Source organism: Trachemys scripta, chromosome 2, assembly GCF_013100865.1.
Source record: "Trachemys scripta elegans isolate TJP31775 chromosome 2, CAS_Tse_1.0, whole genome shotgun sequence".
Taxonomy (NCBI): Eukaryota; Metazoa; Chordata; order Testudines; family Emydidae; genus Trachemys; species Trachemys scripta.
In genome coordinates this window covers 201090811-201100201 of record NC_048299.1, presented here as the reverse complement: position 1 = coordinate 201100201, position 9391 = coordinate 201090811, and the positions used below count along the sequence as shown (strand labels likewise).

The following is a 9391-nucleotide window of genomic DNA, read 5'->3' as shown; positions in this document are numbered from 1 at the left end:
AACATCCAGCTTCTCCCTCCCCCATAATTGGCTGAGGAGTGCTATATAAACCAGGAAGTAACAACAGGTATTTGTCTGAGCACTAGAAGAATTCCTGGCTGGCTGTTACCATGGACCCTTCCCGCTTACCTGTCTCCTGCTCCTATCTCAGACTCCCATCTACTTCCAGTTCCGGACGTCTTGCCCTACTCCAGGTCCCTGCTTTTCCACCTTACCTCTGATGCTGTCTCTGGCTCTGGACCTTGGCCTGATACCTGACTCTGTCTGAAGCTCTGACCATCAGCTTGGTACTTGATGCTGTCTTTGATTTTGACCTTTGGCTCAGGCCACTAGGCCTGACTCCTGCTCTGACCAGTAGGCCTGACCGTCCATGCCCCAGTCATTGCAGCCATTAGAAACATCCACTGGATGATTTTTCCCCATTTACAATTATTGTTGAGAACTATCAGTTAGCCAGTTTTTAATCCATTTAATATGTGTTAACTGATTTTTATATAGTGCTATTTTTTAATCAGCATATCATGTGGTACTAAGTCAAATGCCTTACAGCAGTCTAAATCTTTGTGTCAATACAGTTACCATGTCAACCAAAATTGTAATCTCATCAAAAAACAACTTTGTTAACTAAAACCTATTTTCCATAATAACATGCTTATTAATTAGCAATAATTATTTGATTTTTTTATTATTAATCATAAACCATATCAGCCTTTCCATGGTTTTGCCCAGGGTCAATGGTCAAGGTAACCAGCCTGTCCTGGGCTATCCTGCTAACCCTTTTTAAATATTGGTAAATATTAGCTTTTTACATATTCTCTGGAATTTCCCAACCATGCTAAGGTTTGTTAAATATCAACATCTTACTATTCAGAAAGCTCCTTGGCCAATTATTTTAAAACTCTTGGGTGAAAGTTATCAGGTCCTGATGATGGTCTTGATTTCTGCATCAGGATACTGTTGCAGATCCCTGCACCTATAATAGAGATAGACACCTTTTTATAAGACAAAAGAAGTTAAATAAAGTCAACATTTTATCAACCTTCTTTACATATCAGACACTTTGAGAAAATGGGCAGCCAACAACCTGAGATATTCCTCTGGTAACTCTACCCAGAAGAAAGCTGATCAACAGCTTCCATAGAAATCAGTTATCAGTAAAGCACTTTTCAGAATCAACTGGTCTCCTGGAGCTGCGTTTGGTCCAAGACATAAATATGCACTGCTTATTTCTAAGCATTTACTGCAACAATTGCAGGGAGCAAGTCTTTACTGTGCTGAAAATGACACGTATCTAATCTATCAGTTTGTCAGTGGCTTTTAGCGGAGAATGTTGTCTCTTTTTTTATCGCCGTTGCAAAGGAAACCATGGAAATATGTACTAATTGTACTAGCATTTCAATTGTAATGTGTGAAATATAAGGACTCCCTGTCGCACTGAAATCAGGTAAGGTCAGGGATAAAGGTATGAAAGCCTTCAATACCATTGGTGAAGTCCTGGCCTCCATGATGTCAATGGAAAAATTCCCCATCAACTTTAATGGGGCCAGAATTTCATCCCAGATTTCAGAATATTGAATACATATTGTTCCATTCAGATGCACTGAACCTTTATTCAAACAGATTATCACCTACGATATTGTAGCAAGCATTGTAAAATGTGAACTTCAATCAACAGCTTTAAAACATGAGGAAACTGAACACGAAATAACAACAAATGTTAAGTCAGAGTGTGATTTCAAATTGGAAGTTAATGACAATGACTGTAATCCAATGTAAAAAAAACTACAATTACGGTTTGAATTCAGCCATTTGGGGGCAGTATGCAGTACATGAAAAGTCTAATGACAGGTTGAATTCACATATAAGTTCCTTGGAGACAGAATTAACAGTCTATTTGGTTTTTTTCTGGGCCTCTGCTACCAAGAGAGCAACGTTCACAAACCCAGTGGCAAATGAATGTCAATTTTTCCTACTTGGTTAACCTCGCATCCACTGATGTGGATTAGCTGGGCTAACTATAGCTAAAGATGTTTTTCATCCTGAGCTAATATAACACCAATTTTGAAAAAAGTCTCTAGAGGAGATCCTGGCAATTATAGGCCACTAAGCCTAACTTCAGTACAGGTAAATTGATTGAAACTATAGAAAAGAACAGAAATATCAAACATATAGATGAAAACTATATGTTAGTGAAGAGTCAATGTAGCTTTTGTAAAGGGAAACCATGCCCACCAGGGTGATCCAGTTGTTAGAGTGTACTTGGACTTTCAGAAAGCCATTAACAAGGTCTCACATCACAGGCTCTTAAGCAAAGTAGTCATGGGATAAGGGAGAAGGTCCTCTCATGGATCAATAACTGGTTAAAAGATAGGAAATAAGGGATAGGGATAAATGGTCAGTTTTCACAAGGGAGAGAGGTAAATAGCAGGTGCCCCAAGGATCTGTACTGGGATCAGAGCGGTTGAACTGAGCGAAATGATCTGGAAAAGGGGGTAAACAGTGATGTGGCAAAGTTTGCAGATGATACAAAATTGCTCAGGATAGTTAAATCCAAAGCTGACTGTGAATAGTTACAAAGGGATCCCCCAAAACTGGGTGACTGGGTAACAGAATGGTAGATGAAATTCAGTGTTGATAAATGCGAAGTTATGCACATTGGCAAACATAATCCCAACTATGCTTACAAAACGGTGGGGTCTAAATTAGCTATTACCACTCAAGAAAGAGATTGTGTGGTCATTGTTGATAGTGCTCTGAAAATATCTGCACAATGTGCAGCAGCAGTCAAAAAAGCTAACAATGTTAGGAACCATTAGGAAAGGGGTAGATAATAAGATAGAAAATATCATAGTGCCACTATATAAATCCATAGAATGTCCACACATTGCGTACCGCATACAGTCCTGGTCACCCCATCTAAAAATATACATATTAGAATTCGAAAAAGTACAGGGAAGGGAAACAAAAATTATTAGAAGGTTTAGATTAGGATGCAGAGGGGTTAAAAAGACTGAGAGGATTCAGTTTAGAAAAGAGACAACAAAGGGAGGATATAATAGAGGTCTATAAAGTCATGAATGGTTTAGAGAAACTGAATTATGAAGTGTTATTTACACCTTCGTATAACACAAGAATTTTGAGTCACTCAATGAAATTAACAGGCAGCAGGTTTAAAACTTCACACAATGCACAGTCAACCTGTGGAACTTGTTGCCAGAAGATGTTGTGAAGGCCAAAAGTAAAACTGAGCTAAAAAAAGAATTAGATACATTTATGGAGGTTAAGACCAACAATGGCTATTAGCTAAGATGGTCAGGAATGCAACCCCATTTTTGGGTGTCCCAAAACCTCTAACTGCCAGAAGATGGGACAGAACAATAGGGGATAGATCATTTGACAATTGTTCTTTTCTGTTCATTCTCTCTGAGGCATCTAGGCAGTGACCACTGTTGAAAGACAGGATAGTGGGCTTGATGGACCATTAGTCTGACCTAGCATGGCCATTCTTATGGTCTTATGAGCATTACAGCAGCCTTTTGCCTTAGAATGTAAACTATCTTGTTTTCCTTCAAAATTAAATTCCCTAAATTCAACCTGCCACTCATTGAATTAATGTATTAATTTAAACTTAAAAGTAGATTTTCTAGTGTTGTATAAATGTATTGTTGGTACCAAATACAATAACATATTAAATATAATGCATATGACTGTGTATTTATTGATCTGTCTGCAATTCAGCTTCCAAACAAAATTAGGCCAAAGGACATTTTTATGTATTAAGTAAACTATTAAATTTAGTCTTTCAAAACATCCTTGAAATACTGTAATATATCAACCCACTCAAAAATCCCAAATCTTCAGATAAAGCCATATCAACACAATAACAAAACTCTGAAGAACACGGGAGGAACAAATTGTTCAGGGTAATAAAATATGAAAAGGAAATAAAATATAAGCATTTCTAGGTCAAAGTGGTGCCTTGCAAAATTAGCACTGAAAACAAAATAACCTATGATGTTGCATTGTTCAAATTTTATGGCATTGTATGTTCATATCAAAAAAGTGGTATTTATAGCTTAATAAAAACAGACTGCCATTGTTAAATATAATGGTATGCTTTTATAATAGCATTATCACTGATAACCTGGCATTGTTAATCTCTCTTTACACTTGTTACTTTTGCCTCAAATAATTACTTGTTTTTACTAAACAAAGACTTAATGGAGCCTCACATGGAGTTCCCAGTAAAAACATTCAAGACCACCCAAAAAAAGGATTGATCCAAAGCCATTGAAGTCAAAGACTTCCATTGACTTCTGTGATTTTTGGATCAGGGCCTCAAAGCTTAATACTGTGCACACATACCATTCTTTGGGCAGGTCTACACTACCTGCCTGAATTGGCGGGTAGAAATCGATCTCTCGGGGATCGAATTATCGCGTCTCGTCGGGATGCGACAATCAATCCCCGAATTGACGCTTCTACTCCACCAGCGGAGGTAGGAGTAAGCACCGTCAACGGGGGAGCCGCGGAGGTCAATTTGCCGCCGTCCTCACAGCAGGGTAAGTTGGCTCCGATACGTCGAATTCAGCTACGCTATTTGCGTAGCTGAATTTGCGTATCTTAAATCGACACCCCTTCCCTCCCTCCCCCCCGTAGTGAGGACGTAGCCTTTATTAGGGTTTGCAGAGAAAATGTTCTTGAGATAAAACTCAGAGAGATGCATCCAGCCTAAAAAGCCAAGCTAGGCTAGAAGGATAAGTCTAAATTGATAGGTCTAAACATCGTGAGAAATACATTCAGTTTGGTAAGGAAAGTAATCAAAAAGGCTCAGTACTGCGGTGCTGTCATCTTTTATCTTAATAAGTCCTTAAAAAGAGTAAATAAAAGGAGAAGGATGAAAGTAATTGTTGGCTCTGTGTTGAGTAAGTAGCGAGTAATCAGTGGCTTTTCATTTTGTGTAATCCCTCCGTCTCCAGCTGGCTTCAATTACAGGACATGGAATCTCTGAGGATCTACAATAAACATAATAAATAATAGTATTTCTGTGTTTTCACACAGGAAGAGGAAAAAAGCACAAACTTGTTGTATGTGTGGGTAAAAATGTGTGAGCAGGCATACGAGGTCTGAGGTGGCACCGAATCATGCCTTTGAGTGTAGATTGAAAGCGAGCCTCTGTGAACTTTTTCCTCTAAGTGGCAGTGCTTTAGTACATTTGTTGGGTTTAGTGCTATTTGTTAGAGTAAAGAGAGATTATCAGAACCTGCAAATCAATGCCTTCTGGCCATGCTGACTTGGTCTGATGTGCTCCTGCCCTGGTGGGGCAGGCAGTCTCCTCAGCAGTGGAAATAAAATGAGCCAGGAAAACCATGAGATGCTTTAGTTTACCTAGAAGTATGGAAGGGAGGCCCTTAGGTGTATGGGAATTTCTTGTTCCTCTTTTGGAAGGTACTCAACAAATACAGAGTCTTCAATCTGATTATTGAAATCTGTTTAGACTGGGGGATGGCTGTTAGTGACTTGTTTGACAGGATGGCAGCCAAGGCATCTAGTAGCATAACTAGGGCCAGATCTTCAGCTGGTCTATGTTGGTGTAGCTCTAAGGAAGTAAATAGAGTTAGGCCATTTTTTGCCAGCTGAGGACTTAGCCCTAGTTCTTAAAGGTGGTAAATTTGCTGAATCATCTGGCTGCTTTCCTGCATGGAGGTGCATGGGGTGGGGGTTAATGTTTTCACAGGACAGTAAACTCACCATCGGAGAGTATAGGATGTTAGCCTAGGAGCACCTCCACTGCACTGCTGAACTGGTTGGGGTGTTCTATGTGGTTGTTTTGCAGTCTAAAGACCATATAGTTTACAATGGAATTTAAATTGATAAAAAGGGATAGCCTCTGATCAAATGATCATCTGTATCCACTTGTTGGGTATTGTTTATTGTTTGTTTTGTATTTAATGAAAGTTGCAACCTATGTGGCATAACCTGTTCTGACTGTAAACCTCTTTCTTTCGGGTACCCTCAGCAAGGGCACCATAAAATCTTTTTACATGTAACAATGACCTTTAAAACTGACAACAAGGCAAGCTGCACACCATTTACACAAGAACTCTTTAGAATTTACTCTACCTATGCCATCTGCTTTCTCTGGTATCTAGAGGGTTGTGTTCATTCGAGAAAGGGTAGAGTTGATAGAAAATGTTTTTCCTCATTCAAAAGAGCAGGCAAGATGCAGTGTATTCATAGAAACAAGCTGAGACATCTTTTCAAACTCCTGATGCACAATTTCTGTTTTAAAGTGTGCACTCGGTTCTTTGGTTAGAGCTGGGTGGGAAATGGAATTTTCATCCCTTGGGAAATTTATGACATTTCAAATTTTCCTTTCAACCTAGATTGGAACAAAAAGCCAAAATTCACCACAAAACATTTCCAAATATTTGTTTCATAAACAACCTTATCATGATGTTTCATTTCAACTTTATCATCTCAACTTTTATGTTATAACATAACATAGTTGAAATGTTATAAATTATAATACAAATACAAAATGAAAGATGTTGATCTTATCAAAGTGAATCATTTTGATCATTTCCCATCAAAGATGTTGACATAATCAACACATTCCCACAGGACATTTCGATTTTATCCAATCAGCATTTTCTAATAGAAAACTGTTTTGTTGGAAAATTTTCAGCCAGCTGTAGCTGAAATCTTCATTTTGTTCTAACTGTCTGTTATCTCTTCCAGTCTGGCAAGAGAAAGCAGTCTGGTGACATTGCAAAAAAGCAAAAAGAATGAGAAGTACTTGCAGCACCTTAGAGACTAACAAATTTATTTGGGCATAAGCTTTCGTGGGCTAAAACTCACTTCATCGGATGCATTCAGTGGAAAATACAGTAGGAAGATATATATACACAGAAAACATGCATTCCCTTCTCCCACTATCACCTCTGAGTTTTTCTCCTCCTACACTACCTGTTCTGCATGGAACAACTTTTTAATTTCATTGGACTGGCCCTCCTTCTTTTCATTCAAATCCCTGCCAAAACCCACTTCTTCCAAGACTATCACAACTACAAATCAAGTCAGTGAATCAGCCTAGTATCTTTTCCACAACAACTTCTAAGAAGGGGGATTAAGAAACTGGAAAGCAGGAAAGGGGAAAAAAGCAACCTCCCTCTGGATTTCACAGGGCATCTTGTTTTAGCTGTAACTTAATTTATTATAATCTCCCCATGGTGAGGAATGTCTTTATTTGTGCCTTATGCAATACTAAGCACATCATCTGACCTTAACAAACAATATGTAATAGTAATTTTGTAAACAGAGCCCGCACACATTTTGAAATATGAGGAAGCTCACCATCTAACAGGAGTTTGATTTTATTCCAACTGAAAGATTGTTCTATTTTTTTATTATTTTTTTTAGTGCACCTTCAGAGTCTGATACTTTGCTATTTGACCCTCCCGCATAGCACAGGTGCAGAATGTTGCCCGCATAAGCACCAGCTTAAAAAATGATGAGGAAGAGAGAGAACAAAGGAAAACCTAATCTTGTACTGATAAGAGCATGGTCACCAAGTTACTCCTACCCTGTAGCAGGAGTGAGGCCTACATGGTGAGTCCAAAGTTAAACACCACTGTCTCTTCAGATACAGCCATTTCCATCCACAATCCATCACTTTTTACCCTGTGTTTCTTGAGAGTAAGGGTGTAGGTATACACAGGGTTTGCTCCTCAATTTTCCCATCTATAAAATGAGAATAATACTTACCCTACTTCCTAGGAGTGCTCTGAGAATACACTTAATGATTTTCTCTCCATGCCCTCATATTCAAAAACTGATAAACCAACCTTTTAAAAGCAAGCAGACAAAAATCCAATCTCAATTAGACACCAGAAGTCTGGAAGACTTCACTGTGAAAGGTGAAAGTTTGAGAAAATTATGACAAACTGAAAAAGGCCTTTAGAATGGATATGTTTAGGCAACCTAAACCTCTGATGAACTGGTCTGGGTGGGTAATGTGGTTGTTTTGCAATCTAAAGGATATATAGGGGGTCACTACATGCCACACACACACACACCTCTTAAGGGTCCACAACTGAACTCTGGCTCTTTAATTCTGAAAACACAGATGTTTACCACGTAAGCTAGAGTCCTTGGTTAATGGTTGTAGTACTAGGCCCTTTGTCTTTCCTTTGGGACAGCCACTAAGGATATGTCTATACGGTAGCTGGGAGCGAGCCTACCAACCCGGGTAGACAGACTTGTCCTACCGGGGCTTGAACTAGTGCACTAAAAGTAGGTGTGTAAAGGTTGTGGCACTGACAGAGGTGCAGACTAGCCACCCGAGCTTGGACCCAGGGGGAAAGAGTGAGAAGTTCACTCCCACTTGCCATGTAGACATAGCAGAGGACACATCATACACAGACATAGAATCATAGAAGATTAGGGTTGGAAGAGACCTCAAGAAGTCATTTAGTCCAACCCCCTGCTCAAAGCAGGACCAACCCCAACTAAATCATCCCAGCCAGGGCTTTGTTAAGCCGTGCCTTAAAAACCTCTAAGGATGTAGATTCCACTACCTCCCACCTGGTAACCCATTCCAGTGCTTCACCACCCTCTGAGTGAAATATTTTTTCCTAACATGTTTATGCGAAGCCTGTTCATTTTACCATGAGAATAGGATTAGTAATAGGGATAGCTTCTGGAAAAGTAGGTGGATGCTGGCTAGATTTTGGAGGCCATTCACAGGTATCTGTTAGGAGAAGTGTTTTGTAATACTGCCTGCTTTACAGAACAGTGAAATCACTGAACTAAGAACTGGCTCAGTTTTGTGATTACTGAGAATTGAAAGAATGTTGCTGAAGTTCATTGATGTGAAGGTACAGCTGCTTGTCTAGGTCATTCCAGTCAAAACAGTACAAAATACAAGATGCAGTTTACCATATTTGTTTAGCACCAGATAAAATAAGGAATTCATGTGAACTGTACTAGCTGAGTGAGTTCTATGAGTAAAACAATTGTATCTTGCAGTATAGAGCTGCTGGTACAAACCTTTGTGAAACAAAAGGCCTCTTGGAATTTGATGACAGAGGCAAATAAAAAAAAATGCTCTATGATAAAAATATCCTAAATAGCCAAACTTCAACAAAAAATTTTGTTGGCCCTGGTTTATCAATAAAAATAGATGTGTGTATGGCAATGCCAATCATATACTGTATAAACTATATCTGAAGCACGTATTTAGAGAAATGTAGCAGATTCGATGCTAACCTTAGGGTACAACACACACTCTTATAATGTAGTCCTAATGCTTCACTGAATTATATCCACCTTAATTCCATCTATTTTCCTTCAGCTGAATAATTCTTTAAATACATATCTGAAGCCAAAT

The 9391-nt window shown here is 38.9% G+C and overlaps 1 long non-coding RNA gene across 2 annotated transcripts; it reads right to left on the bottom strand.

Annotated features, from left to right (window-relative positions):
- Positions 1 to 829: 829 nt before the first annotated feature.
- On the bottom strand, positions 830 to 7850 carry LOC117873386. 2 transcript variants are annotated; one of them, XR_004644708.1, is made up of 3 exons: positions 7768 to 7850; positions 6124 to 6382; positions 830 to 973 (listed from the first exon to the last, which is right to left on the bottom strand). It is a non-coding gene; the product is annotated as an uncharacterized LOC117873386 (long non-coding RNA). The 2 variants fall into 2 exon arrangements; XR_004644709.1 differs by lacking the exon at positions 830 to 973 and adding an exon at positions 4793 to 5015.
- Positions 7851 to 9391: the final 1541 nt, after the last annotated feature.